The sequence below is a fragment of the Lissotriton vulgaris genome, chromosome 7 (assembly GCF_964263255.1).
Source record: "Lissotriton vulgaris chromosome 7, aLisVul1.2, whole genome shotgun sequence".
In the NCBI taxonomy this organism is placed as follows: Eukaryota; Metazoa; Chordata; class Amphibia; order Caudata; family Salamandridae; genus Lissotriton; species Lissotriton vulgaris.
This window is the reverse complement of record NC_141695.1, coordinates 1,474,914,146-1,474,929,862: the sequence shown is the minus strand read 5'-3', so window position 1 is coordinate 1,474,929,862 and position 15,717 is coordinate 1,474,914,146.

Genomic DNA, 15,717 nt, shown 5'->3' with positions numbered 1-15,717 from the left:
TTTTCCCCTCCCTCTTTAATTCCATAAAGAGTGGTTCCCCTCTTGATCCCGCCCCTATGTCTATCCTGAAATTAGTCCTCCCCCATGTCAGCAGAAACATAATTGATCTTGTTAACACCTCCCTGGAGTCCGGGATAGTACCTCAAGACTGGAAACTAGCCATGGTAAAGGCCCTGTTAATAAAACCAAATCTCAACCCTGATGACTTTTCCAATTACCGCCCATTTCCCTCCTCCCCGGTATCAGCAAGCTTGCTGAAAAATGGGTAAATAAACAACTGGCATCCTATTTGGAGTCCCATAACCTGTTACATCCCACACAAACAGGTTTCCGAAAGGGACAGGGAACTGAAACAGCTTTGTTGAGGGTGGTCGAGGTATCCAGGAGGATTCTGGACGCAGGTGGCAGCGCGGCCATTATCCTCCTGGACCTCAGTGCCGCCTTTGACACGGTTAATCACGGTGTCCTCCTTGCCCGTCTAGAGAGAATTGGAGTCACAGGTAAAGCTCTTGAGTGGCTTGAATCTTTTCTTAGTAATAGATTCTTTAAGGTCTTTTCAGATTCCAACTGCTCCCTTCCAATACCATTACAGTGTGGGGTACCACAGGGCTCCTCCCTTAGCCCCACACTGTTTAATGTGTATATGGCTCCCTTGGCAGAGGTAGTGGCCCCCTTCGGAATCCAACTGGTAAGCTACGCTGATGACACCCAGCTAGTAGTCTCCCTCACCCAGGCGGACTCCCCCCAGAACAATCTTTGCAGCTGCCTGGGTGAAGTCGCAGAGTGGATGGACGCTTCCCACCTAAAATTGAACGGAGGAAAAACCGAGCTGATGTTGCTCGGAAGAAAGGCCACCTTTAACACCCCCTCTATGTGGCCCCCTTGCATGGGACCCGGACCTACCCCTAAAACGGAGATAAAAAGCCTCGGGTTTTGGCTCGGCACGGAGCTTTCCTTCAAAACCCAGGCAAAAAAGACAGTGGCTACCTGCTTCGGTCTAATAAAAACCATCCGTAAAATCCTCCCCCAGCTACCCGAAACCGCTAAGAAAACCATAGTCCAGTCCCTCATTTTGTCAAGGCTGGACTATGGGAATGCACTCTATTTAGGAGCCCCCACCTCAGTTATCCGTCAACTTCAGATAGCTCAAAATTCCGCAGCAAGGCTACTCACTGGTACCAGCCATCGTACCTCCGCAGCTCCCTCACTAAGGACCCTACACTGGCTCACAATAAAAGAGCGGATCCATTTTAAAACTCTCTGTCTGGTCCACAAAACTCTCTACGGGAATGGCCCCCCCATCCTGAATGATATGATCAGACCATACATTCCATCCAGCCACCTTCGCTCTAACCAGCAAAATCTCCTCATAACACCCAGGACCAACAGAGCCCGATCTGGGGACCGTCTCTTCTCGTGAAATGCAGCAAAGCTGTGGAATGCCCTTCCGCTTCCACTTCGCTTAGAACCTAGCCTGCTGGCATTCCGAAAACAACTAAAAACAGCATTGTTCCCCAGGTTATAGATTAGCTAGCCCCATTTCTCAAACTCTGCATCATCCTTCTATTTGACATCAAGCGCTGGGATGCTTCCGAGTAGCCATGCGCTATACAAGAGCCTTTTCAATTCAATTCAATTCAATTCACAACATTGAAACCTAATAGACATTCAACCATGAGAGCATATTTGCCGGTTAAATAGGTGTGGAAATATACTAAATTCAGCTTAATTTTTCCACAAAACCCTGAATAAATATGGATAAATACAGATAAAATTTGCAAAAAATAAATATGAAGAAATACAGTCGGAAATGTCAAAAAAATAAATACCATAAAACCGGGAGCCCTAATTATATTTCACTCAATTGACATCCCTAAGAAGGAGTAGGCATTTCGGCATTTGAACTCGTGACCTAAAGATTATCGTTTAAGAGGTAGGGTCTCTATGAAGTATAAGATATAGATATTATTTTCAAAGAATGACTTGCAAAACGCTAAAAGCTTGTCTGGTTGGAAGTAGGTAGGCATGGGTGGCCTTTGTTTATTTCCTATCTGCCTAAGGACAGAAATGCAATGAATCTACTCTGAAGGCTCAGATGTAAACAAATGTTTTTGGCAAATTAGAAAGTTAATACTAGTCCTTAACCTGTAAAAGAAGTTCTGATTGCTCTGGCAAATATACATGCTTTAATGTTTGACTTCACACATTAAAGTTTATGAACAAGATTAGTTCATGTTATTCCAAGATGGGCAAAGCTTCTTTACATTTACCCACTGTATGTGATATTCTGCTTTATACCATGTACTAATTATTTTCAGTTTTTAAAATGTAATCATTTTAAAAGGTCTTATAAAAATACAAAGGGTCCGATTACGATGCAGCCCGGAAAGAGTCTGACCATCATTCAGAGCTTTTCGGACTGCATCTCGGTTTAATTTCAGACCACCGCACTACAATGCTAGCGGTCTGAAATTAAACCAGCTGATCATTCCAGCAGGCTTCCAATGGGCTCAAGGAGCCAGTCGGCCAGTCGGAGGTCGGCCCGTAATCCCAAATGGGAGCCCTTCCGCCCTTGGGATTACGATACTCAGTCTCCGGCAGGTTTCCATGTGGGGCTTTCCGACATGGAAAGCCAGTCAGAGAGCGAGTATGGGGGCCCCCTTGTCTCTGCGGTTTCCAGTTGGTGGCTGAGGGGGCATGAGTATGGTGCCCCCCTGTTCATCCCTGACAGTGTGGCAGGCACCCTGAGGTGCCTTCCACACGGTTCAGGGATGAACACAAACTCCCATTCCTCTAGGGGATCTTGTGTTATGGCCGGGTTATGGCCATAACATGAGCTCCCATAGAGGAATGGAAGTATGCGACCGAACAGTGTTTGGTCGCATCATGATGGTTACTTCTGCACGACATCGTAATAGGCCCCTTAGTGTATGGAATTGTTATATTTTAACGCTGCCACTAGTGACTATTTGCTTGTCTATAAAAAGCAAGATCAGTTTTAATTCACATTTTTATGTTGATTTAAAATAGGGAATTACAGTTTTATTTCTTATGTAAGGAAATGGGTTGTAATAATGATACTATATGTAATATTTTGCAAGCAGGTATTGTAATCATGCAGACAGTGAGATATTACTGGTTTTGTTGCTCTGTCAATGTGGCCAGGTATTTTATCTGCTGAGGAAAGGAGTCCTAGGCAAGTAAAATTGTACATGTGCAGGCAAAAAAAACAAGAGAACAAGAAATGTAATTACATATTTGTCAAATCACTTACAAAGTTGCTTAGGTCATTTTTATCAAATTAGTTATTGATTATTAACAATTGTCACATTTGAAAAACTATATATATATATATATATATTCAACAACACTTGCTCCAACTGCAACTTCCTGCCGGATTCACATAGAAGACAAGGCAGACCCAGTTTAGTGCTTTGATTTTATTTTTCAGACGCCACCAAAACCCTCACGACGCGTTTCGGCAGATCCCTGCCTTGATCACATGACAGCATCATCGTGAAGCACACCTCTTTTTAAAGTGCAAGTGCTACAATAGTTCTACAATAGACATAAAAGACATATTTACATTTACGTAGTTTTTCTTGTTTTTCAATGTACATCAACATTGAAATTGATTGTCATAATTGTAAAATACAATTTTTTAAAAGAGATATAATTCCATTTTAGTAAAATCAGGGTAAAAAGAGTTATACTTGTACAATACGTTAGTGGCACAAAATACATGTAAAATACTTTTTTCAAACCACATTACAGTGTAAGTATACCATAGTGGTAGTAAAATACATGATTTTCACATTGATATTGCATAAATGCTTTTTATATTTTGGCTGTGACCAAGGCCGCTGGGACGGCCGAAACGCGTTATGACATTCTGTCTGATGGCTGAATAAAAAGAATGCTGAAATAAGATGGTCCTTGCCTCGTGTTTCGCCAGGGGAAGCGTCGCTGCTGCGAGGTATTGCAGATATATATTCTCACACAAAGTTGCCCACTAGAATGAAGCCGCTCAGCCAGAGATTCCACATAGGTGCTTTAATGGGGAAGAAAACTGCAGTTTACAAGTCAGGGCAAGGTCCTCCTTCTTACACATGCCCTACATGTTTCGTGCTGCTTGAGCACTTGATCACGGGCTGTTCTTATAGGCAGTCCCAAAGTCAATAGCTGGCACCTGTATTTCTTTGCATTCGCCTCACAGGGCGTGGCAGCCTGAACTGCTTACTGGTATTTGTGGTGCTTAGCAGTATTACTCCAGTGAGTGACTCGTGGGGTGCTCAATAAAAGAAAAGAAAATCCTCCATAAAATTACGTGCACAGCAACCTTCGAGAGTCGGTACGTCTGTTCGAGAGAATGGAATGCTGTGATGGATAAAATGGGTGACCGGGAGCCCTACCCCGACCCACTCGTGAACGTGACTGGTGTATTACCGGAACTTGGGTTTGTCGATATATATATATATATATATATATATATATATATATATATATATATATATAGCCACACACTTCCAAACTGTTACGTCCAGAAAAACGGCAAGCAGTCCGATGTTGTGATCTAAAATTAATTTATTTCCAAACCCCCTTCACCCCCGACAGACGCGTTGCGCTCACAGGCTTCGTCAGTGTCAGTGTTGTGCAAACTTCTTCGCCATTTTAAACTATCCGCCCTCCTCCATATCATCAAAATAGATGATGGTCAATTACATTTATCGTGGCGGCCATCTTGTAGTGTGTTAATACAAGGATTTTCACAATGTACAAAATGACGAAAGATAAAGTGCTAAGTGCAAAATTAAAAGTGTTTGACAACAACAAATACAATTGCAATAAAGTGCACACTTTTTTGATATTTCATATCGGGTACCATGTATTTACAAATTAGTTCAGTCCGTTTGGATTCCTACCAATTCCTTCTGTGGGGGTGTATCCCCTGATTCCTATCACGGACGTCTGTGCAGATATTCCTTATATATATAGTATATTACATAATAGAGCCCTATAAGTGCTATACAAATATTTGCAAGTGTTATCTACACAGCAATTGAACAGTTCAATTACAGTTCCTACTTTGGAGCCCTGTATGGGCTAGTATCCAAAGAATGTATGGTACCACTTTTTACATATTTACAAGGCATTCATGGGGAGCAAAAATACAAATTTACAAAGCTTCAGCTGCTAGTTCTATTAGCTTCCAGGGTGTCATTATAGCTTCCTGACAGAGTATTATTGTCAGTGCTATACAACAGGATATTTTACAGGTGTACCCACATTTCTGCATCATTATTAAGACCCCACGGTGTCATGGTTTTGAGGTCCATAATGTATCTAGATTCCATGATGCGTAGGGCTTTCTCCCTATTCCCACCACGTTCGTTCTGACCGTGAAATCTGATCTATGCAGTAATAGCTGAGTAAATCCCTATTGCTATGATGGTGTTCTGCAAAATGACGGGCTATCGGATAGGTTTTGTCATTGTTCAAGATAGCCCTCATGTGTTCCAGGATTCTCATTTTGGTAGGTTTAATGGTACTGCCTATGTATCGTTTTTTACATGGGCACTCCAAACAGTAAACCGTGTATTCTGAATTGCAATTCAGATGTTTCATGATTATTCTGTTTGGTTTGTCCCCTCCTGTTCTTCCTGGGTATTCCTTGACTTTTTTGCTATGCTTACAAGCTTTACAGCGCAGGCATGGAAAAAAGCCTTTGATCTTGTTGGTGGTCGGGGTCTCTATTTCGGGGGAGTAATGACTATGGATCAAGTGGTCTGAGAGTGACTGGCATCTCCTATACGTTATCATAGGTCTATCAGATAGATGTTTCTTCAAGATGTTGTCCGTTTTCAATATATGCCAGTTTTTCTTAAAAGCATGGACCAGGTCACCTGATTTTATGTTGAATGTAGTGATCATTCTAACCTGATCATTCTCTTTTTCCGACTCTTTTACCACCAGGAGATCCCTCCTGTTGATGGATTCTGCTTTTACGGTTGCCTGTTGTAAGATGCTCCTAGAGTAGCCCCTAGCCTGAAATCTATTGCTGGCTTCTTTCTGGGCATCTTTGAAATCAGTATCCCCTGAGCAATTTCTCTTGAGTCGTAAGTATTCACCATAAGGTACGTTCCTAACCAGACTCCTGGGATGGTGGCTAGCCGCATGTAATACGGCATTTCCTGCCGTTGGCTTCCTATAGAGTCGGGTGTGGAGATGATCATTTTCCACGAACACCTCTAGATCTAGGTAACATACACTTTTTTCGCTGATTGTACTTGTGAATTGTAAATTCAGGTCATTATTGTTCAGTGTTGAGACATATTCCTCAGCCGAGGTCCTGTCTCCCCGCCAAACAATAAACAGATCATCAATGTATCTGGTCCACATCAATATTCTCTCATTCCACATTTCGTTATTGCCTCCCCATGCCTCGTGTTTCTCCCACCAGCCCACGAATAGATTCGCGTAGCTGGGAGAGAAGCACGAGCCCATTGAAGTTCCCCGGATCTGTTTATACAGTTGGCCTGCAAAAAGGAAAAAGTTATTAAAAAGACAAAATCTAATCATACACAAAATCATATCACTGTGTGCCTGATATTTGGCTTGTTTTCTATCTAGGAACCACTTCGTGGCCCCTAGCCCTTTTTCATGATCAATGCATGTGTATAGATTAACAACATCAAGTGTTATTAATAACATATCCTTTTCCCAAGAGACACTGTCCATTATGCGCAGGAAATCCTGCGTGTCCCTTACATAAGAGGGCAAGTCCTTCACAATTGGTGCAAGATAAGTGTCAATGAACCGAGAAGTGTTTTCTAACAGGCTGCCAATTGCCGAAACAATCGGCCTCCCTGGTGGTCTTTTGGCATTTTTATGGATTTTTGGCAGATGGTAAAACGTGGGCAGCGTAGGGGAATCACAGTGCAGGAAAGAGAATTCTTCAGGGCTAATCATACCCTCATTTTTCCATTATTTCAAAAGTGTCTCATATTCAATGGTGCTTTTGACATATTCCTCTCTCTTCACCATGGTATAACATTCCTTGTCTCTTAATTGTCTGTGCGCCTCCTGTTCATAGTTTTCCTTACTGAAAATAACAATGTTTCCACCCTTATCTGAGGGCTTGATCTCAATTGTCTTGTCATTTCGTAAAGATTTTATTGCTGCCCATTCTCTTCTTGTGATATTAGATGATTTATTATCCATTTTATTATTCGCCATTCTTTCCAGATCTGCCGTTATTGCATCATTAAACACATCAATTGCATCATGGGGTGTGTTAGGCAGTTTTCTTGATTTGTTTTTTAAGTTGCTCGGATCTCTGGCTTGTTCAGTACCAAGTTCGTTCTGTCTCTCTGTTTCTTGTTCTTGGTTTTGTAATTCTTGTGTAGAAGTTAACAAAACATCCAGGAGATTATCTTCTCTTAGGTCATCTGTTGTTACCATTTCTGACATATCTAGACTTTTCACTTCCTTCCCTCTTTCGGGTTTTTGTAAGAAGATCTTTTTGAACTTTAGTTTTCTTATATATCTGAACAAGTCTATTTTCGTGTCCACTAAATTGAAATCGATTGTTGGACAAAAGCTTAAACCTTTTTTGAGTACCCTGGTTTCATCAGCTGTCAAGATCCTTTTCGACAGATTGATGACGTTATTGTCTTCCATAATATTTATTTTCTCCTTCGATTGGAGGCACTCCGTGTGACCATCGGGGTGGTAGTGCCCTGAGAACCTCCCCTTGTGCCTCTTCCCCCGCCTCGTCCTCCTCTTTGATTTTGTTGGGGCGGATGATTCCTTAATTGTGGTCTTTGGCGGGTTTCTTTCATCACCTGATACTCGTCAAAAAAAGGTTTTGCTGTTTCCTTTTCCTTTGCTGCCGGGGCTGCGTTTTGTTCCCCGTCAGATGTCTCAACTTCCGATTCCTCAGTGTCTATAGCCGTTGCTTGTGTAATACTTTGGGTCAATCTCTTGCGTGTGGCATCAAATTTCCGTGCAAATGTCAGAATCCTGCCTGATAGGTAGTCTTGCTCGTCCCTCTGAAACTTTGTCTGTTTCCTCTTGCGTATTCCCATCTCATATTCCTCGAGTCTCTTAGCCATCGCTGTCCTCAGTTCCTCACAGGCTTTGGTGTCCATCTCTTTCGCAATTGTATCTTCCAGGTCTGCTATATCTTTCATGCATTTATCATGATCGCTCCAGGCATATTTCATGAGCATTCTGACCATTCCCTTAGATGACTCAGCTGTGTACTCCGCCCAGTCTTTTAAAAGGGCTGGGTCTGGGTTCTCATAAAACGGGATTGTATAAATGCGCAGACCCCTGGGAACGCTATTGCAGTCTATATATCTTTCCAGGGAGGTGGCCTCCCACCTTTTCCTTACTTCCCGTTCTTGTAGCCTTTCTAGTTTTTGAAACAGGCTCTTCAGGTTGGTGGTTTCATTTACTGGCAGGGCATTGCTACTTGAGCTTGCTGGTTTATCACTTGCCGACATAAACATAATATTGGCAGCTGCCTCCCTTTCTCCTGTGAGTTCTCCCATTGTTGCCATTGTAATGAAGTGTGCAGTTTTTTATTTAATCAACTCGCGGGGCGGTGGCATCCCACACGTTTTTCTGGGGGTTTGGAAAAGATGGTGTTGCACCTTACGGGACAGAGGATCGATGTAATGTTATTACCAAGGGCTTACAAGAATCCGCATCCGTCACTCACCGCAAACGTTGACGACGTCCGTCGGGCACCCATACACTATCGGGGTCCTTCGTTCGTCCTCTCGCGGTCTGCGGGTGACAGATGTTCTTCAGTCGCCTTCTCTCTTTTGTTCACCCGGAGGTCGACATCCGTTCCTCCGTATTCTTTTAAGGATATGATTTACTTGGTATTTGTAAGAATGTTTTGTAGGAGAGTATGGACAAAATTACGTGAAAATAAGCACTGTGAAAAAGATTTGTATATTGGATTTTTGAATAAAGTATAACCTGTTTTAAGAAATATAACAATATCAATTAAATCATATCCTTAAAAGAATATGCAGATGTGATTGCTTATTGGTTAATGTTGCAATAGCGGAGAGATATGTTGATGTCTATCTACCCAAGTTGATAAGTTGTTAAAAGAAATGCATTTCATATATTGAAATTTGACGTAGGTAAAATAATTAAGCCTAGGTCTTAAGCAAAATATTGAATTTATGGTCCCAGAGGAATTCTCAGCTGTCTCACTGTAGGAGAGTAGGGTCTGCTATCCTATGGTCACCCCAAATTTTTGCTTTTTGCTTCACTGGTTTTCGACTTAATGTGGCTGTGGGCCTGCTAATCAGACCCACGGCCTGCTGTTCTCTCTCTAAATTCACATACATGTACTATAGGTACATAACCCAATCGGAAATGGACACCTTGTCAGCCCCTGTACCATGCACTATAGGTGCTCAGGGCATAGGTGCCAACAAGGCCTACCAGGGCTGCAGCATATCTTTTGCCACCCCTGGCTGGTACTTAAATCGACACAACTGGCTGATCACTCAGCTGGGGCAAGGTGGTGTAATCACCCCTTGCTTAGATATAGTATACCTATATCTAAACCTATATCTGGACACATATATACCTATAAGTCACTCCTATGGCAGGCCTTAACAATCCTGGAGGCAGAGTGCTTGGTTTTATGGGAGATGGGGCTCTAGCATGAGCTGAGCCTGTCTGCAGCTGTCGGGACCAAATCCCTAAGCTGTTCCAGGATAATGCCATACCATATACTCTTAAGTGCATTATAATCCAGCGCGGTTATGTGCTAACTTTGGTTTGGCTTTATCAAAACATGTCGTGTTTGGTGTCATATGTTTTGGAATACTACCCCCTCGCCAGTCCTGGCAACGAGGGTAGCATTCCACCCTTCTAGAGGTAGAAGACATGTTACTTTACTAAAACGCGGTTGATTTTTAAAAGAGCCTCAGCGTCACAAAATGGACACTTCTGCAACAGACACGAGTCTGAAAACACAAAGCAAGAGGGGTGTTCCTACAGTGGCCGTATCATTCAATAATGTGTATACATCTCTAAGTAATCACAAGGGGCAGTGACAGAAGAAGATAAAGTTCAAACAAAGTTCATTCTGAAAAATATTTATTTATTCTTTTTTTAAATTTTTTTCTAGATATAAATTCATATAAATATTATTATTCAACAAAAAAGCCTTTTTTGAATTAATAGGTAATACATAGATTAATTGAGAAAATTCATGAAGAGCACAAAACAGTCATAAAAACAGCAGCAAATTAGCAGGTCCCCTGAAAGGCAATCATGCACAACAACTCACTCACGTGCTAACAATCATTCTACATTCATACCACATACAAAGATGGAGAAGGAACTGGATTCCAAATAGCAAGATGACTATGCTAATGTAGTCCAAGGGCACCAGAGTGTAATTGTTGGCCCGAGTCTGACCTCCTGCTGCTGACCGAAACTTGGCAGAGGAGGCCTGGACAAAGGGTTTCCTGTCGCGGGGAGGTGTCGCACCACCCCAGACAGGAGATAGTGGATTGTAGCAGGGAGGTTTGAAAGAAACCAGACAGTGCCTGGGGAGCACAAGGCTTCCCCTTGCATAATCCGGTCAAACTGGTTCTGGGGCACACCAGCCCCTGTCCCAGCGCGACCCTGGACAAAGGGAAAGGGGTGTAACCACCCCCTTCCTGAGTCCCACCCATAGGAGGGACCTAGCAGGTAATCCAGCCAACTAGATTGGTATAAGAGTGGGAGCAGTGCCAACGCACATCAGATTATCCTGACTGAAACTTATGAAACAAAACTCTGGACCCTTCGACATCCTACTCGACGTAGAAGACTGAAGAATCTCCCTTGTGGTCAAGGAGCGACCACCCTGTGCAAACAGGCACCATCCAGCACCTTGACATTTGCTTTGTTGCAGTTCCCGCCGGAACTCGAGCGACAGAGATCAAAAAGACCCAGCGTGCTTGCCTTTTAACAGCCCGATCCACAGTCCCTGCAGAGCTGAGACCCGTGGAGGTGACCTGAAGCGTGGGGCCGGCCATCTTGAAAAGACCATGAGGCGCTGACCGTGCAGCTCCCGAGGCACCCTTGAAGCTGTGCATTGGGGTTTGAAAAGCCCCAGCCCTGAGCCACTGTTGCACCGAAGCTCACCCCTCTACACTCACCGAGTGCTGCGTGGGGCCCTTCTGCATCTTTTGGCTCAACGCGTTGGTCTGGTCGCTTGCCCGTTGGCTTGCGGCCCCAGTACCAATGAACCTTTGAATTTGACCTGCCAGTCCGGTTGCTCTGGACTGGCCCTCGTTCCCCTGAAAAGGAGCACCCGCTCTGACCTTGCTGGTCCGAGTAAGAAGCGATCTTTGAATCCTGCATGGGTTGCGCTTGCCAAGGTTTGTTAGCTTCAATCCAGAAGCCGACACCGCCGACAGCGAGAGCCTTTGTGGGACAGCTCGTGATCCACTCCTGGACATCCTCAGTGCCCCAGAGTCCACGTGGCAGCGGAGACAAGCTTCTCAACAACCACCTAATTGCGCCCAACATTGCCTGGTTCCTTTCTAGTTCCACCCTGGTCACTGCTGAGTGACCCAGACTCTGTCCCCTCTGCTTTCAGGTACTCTACATCTTCGATCCACCCTTGGATCACACCGGACACTTCTCTTCTCGACGCCTGCAGCATCTTCATCTTCAGGCATCATCGACCCGACACTACTTTGCACCTGTGCACCCTCTTCCTGTGGGTGAGGTAACTCAGCAATGCCAGTGCTCCTGCACTGGTACACACCTCTAGTGTATATGTCTAAAGTTTCGTCCTTCTAGGTCAGTTGGAAGGTTCCTTTAACAGTAACTTTGTAACTTTTACGCACCATTGACTTTGCATTGGTGCAGGCGTGTGCTTTAAGCGCTGCACCCGAATCCCGCAGGCTTTTCCTGACTTCAGCATTGCTAGTCCCAACTGGTACCAGCGATTCCCTAGGCCCTAGGCCTAACCACTGTTTGATTAGTGATACTTATACCACTATTTTAGTATATGGTTTGCGTGGCCCCTGGCCTCATCCATAATTGTGCAACTTTCATATGTTTTACAGAGCTTTTGTTTAAACGCTTATGCTTCTAGAATCATAAAGAGTATAGAGGATTATTCTAGTAATAAATACATATATTTTTATAATATATAACTTGTGTGATGTCCTTTCATTTGATATTACAGGATTGTGATTGGTAAAACAGCTCGCTTAACACGACCTCTTGAGTTAAGCCTTTAAGGCTGCTTAGTCCATGCTACCATTAGGATAGTTTGTCTAATAAGGTTGACTTACAACCAGACACCATAAGGGATTGTTTGGACTGATACAAGGTGCCCCCAGAATTGGAGACATCATATATCAGGCTAACTTCTCACATTGGTGCGCAGCGGTGCGGATTTGAGCTTGCTGTTGTTTTACCATTGCAATCTTTTATCAAATTGAAAGATCACATCAAGTACCTTAGGTACATATAAACAAAAGCTTAGCATATTTAAGTTCTACTGAACTTAGTAGTTGTAGAACAAAGGGCTTAGCACACCCTGCCTACAACTTACTAGCAAGGTACAGTAGGAAAACACTTAGTGTAGGTAAGTGCACCACTTACACCTCACTAACAGTCATGTCTGGCACAGGTGAAGCTTCCAGCTCTCTACCTGCGACGGTTGACCTTACCAAGGCACCTTCCAGCTATGACAACCTCAGCCATAAGGACTTGAGTGCCTTGTGCACTTCAAGGGGGCTGAGAAAGGGTCACAGCCCTACCATTCCCATCCTGATAGCCATCCTGGAGAAGGATGGCTTAGATAAGGCGAGTGCAATTCCCTTAGATACAGGAGATGGAGTGAACCCCCTGGGACTGAGAATAGCCCCCCAGATGTAGAGGAGGACCCTGAATCAGATGCTAATGAGGATTCAGATCAGGATCAAGGGACAAACCAGGTACAAGTTGGTAGGCTTAACCAGGCCAACTTAGATCTACATGGGAATGGAGAGGGCCAGCACCTCCCCAGATCCTATAACATCATTCCCCCAGGTAATAGAAGGAGGAGATCGCCTTCCAGGGACTCTCACCTTTCTAGTGCCTCAAGGGAATCTCAAAGGGGAATGACTTTCCCCCAGATGAAAGAGCATAGGGCCAGAATGAGGGCTGCCCAACTCCAGATAGAGAGGGAAGAGGTTGCCCTGGCTCAAGCTAAACTTGCTTTAGCAAGAGAACAAAAGTTGTGTGGATTAGATTCCACTGGTGGCAGCAATCTTCCTAGAGAGAAAGACAAGGCCTATGATAATAGAAACCTGACAATGATTGTAGCCCCCTACAAGGAAGGGGATGACATCCACAAATGGATGACTACTCTTGAGAGAGCCTGCATGGTACAGCAGGTTCCTCAAGAACAGTGGGCTGCAATTTTATGGTACTCCTTTTCTGAGAAAGGGAGGGATAGGCTCCTCACAGTTAGACCTGAGGATGCCAAAAACTACTCTGTCCTGAAGAGTGCTCTTATTGAAGGGTTTGGCCTAACCACTGAGCAATACAGGTTGTTGTTCAGAGATACCCAAAAAGCTCAGACTCAGGACTGGACTGATTTTGTTGATTGTGCCACTAAGGCTCTGGAGGGTTGGCTGCAGGGAAGTAAAGTCTCAGACTATACAGGATTGTACAATCTTATAATGAGATAACAGATCCTTAATAACTGTCAGAACCAGCTATTGCATCAATACCTTATTGACTCAGATCTGACCTCTCCCCAAGAATTGGGAAAGAAGGCAGACAAGTGGGTCAGAACAAGGATTAAACAGAAACCCCAGAACCATGGAGGTGATCAGAAGAAAGCAGACCAGAAGGGTGGGGATAAGAAAGATAAAGAAAAAGACCAGAAGTCTTCAGGCCCCCAAAATAATTCTAATAAGGAGGGTAGTTCCCAAAATGGAAACAAGAAAAAGAAGAATGATGGCCCAAAGAAACCTTGGTGCAATACCTGTAAGTCCATTTCCCACTGGGGAAGTGAATGCACTAAGAACAATCCAGTCCCTACCACTGCAGCTCCTAAAGCACCTGCACCCCTAGTACAGTCAGCAGTGGTAGTACACAGCCAAAGGGTTTAGTAGGGTTGACCCTGGGTACTGAGATGGAGTCTGGCCTAGTCAGAATCCCTACTCAGGCAGTTCTGCTCTATGATGTGGACATAGCCATGCCCACTACTGTGAGTCCCAGTAACTTGGGCAAGTATAGGCAGACGCCTTTGATTAATGAGAAACTGGATCAGGCCTACAGGGACACTTGTGCCAGTGTCACTATGGTGACACCTAGCTTTGTGGACCCTGGACAAATTGTACTAGGTGAGAATTACCTAGTGACCAATGCAAGCAATGCTACTACTACATATAGTTTGCCTGTTGTTAACTTCTCCTGGGGAGGGGTAAATGGCCTTAAGAAAGTTGTTGTGAGTGCAGACCTCCCAGTAGACTGTCTGTTAGGCAATGATCTTGAAAACTCAGTATGGTCAAAAGTGGAGTACAGGACTCATGCAGAAATGCTAGGGATTTCAGCAGATGTCCTTGCTGTAACCAGGACACAGGCAAAGAAGTGCCTACCTGAACCTGTGGTGGATCTTGAAACTATAAACCAACCACAATCAAAGAGGAAGAGCAAGAGGGTTAAGGCTGTGCCTTCCCACTTGCCCCAGGTTGAGGATCAGACTTCACAGGAGGCTGATTCTGAGATCCAAGAGGAGACTGTCTCTGAAGAACTTGAACCTGATCAGGTTGAGTTTCTGGGGACAGGGGGACCCTCAAGGGCAGACCTGGGGCAGGCCCAATTAGATTGCCCTTCTCTTGAACCCCTCAGACAGCAAGCTGCTGCTGAGGCTGCAGGGAATGCTCAAGGTACCCATAGAGTGTATTGGGATGATGGGCTCCTTTATTCAGAGGCTAGAGACCCCAAGCCTGGTGCCACCAGGAGGTTGGTCATACCGTTGCAATTCAGGGGCTTCCTTCTTACCTTGGCCCATGATATTCCCCTTGCAGGACACTTAGGCCAGAACAAGACTTGGGAGAGGCTTGTCCCTCACTTTCACTGGCCTCATATGTCAAAAAATGTCAAGGAGTTTTGTCGCTCCTGTGTCACTTGCCAAGCCAGTGGTAAGTCAGGTGGCACAACAAAGGCCCCCCTGATACCACTACCTGTGGTGGGGGTACCCTTTTGAAAGAGTTGGAATAGACATTGTGGGTCCCATGGATCCACAAACAGCATCTGGGCACAGATTTATACTGGTGGTAGTGGATCATGCCACCAGGTATCCAGAGGCAATTCCCCTGAGGACCACAACAGCACCTGTTGTGGCAAGGGCCCTTCTTGCAGTTTTCTCAAGAGTGGGCTTTCCAAAGGAGGTTCTTTCAGACAGAGGTACCAACTTCATGTCTGGATACTTAAAGGCAATGTGGGAGGAGTGTGGAGTAAACTACAAGTTTACCACACCCTATCATCCTCAGTGCAATGGGCTTGTTGAAAGGTTCAACAAGACCCTCAAGGGAATGATAAAAGGGTTAGCAGAAAAGTTTAGGCGAAGATGGGACATCCTTTTACCTTGCTTGCTCTGTGCTTACAGAGAGGTCCCACAGAAGGGGGTTGGCTACAGCCCTTTTGAACGTTTGTTTGGCCACCCTGTGAGGGGTCCAT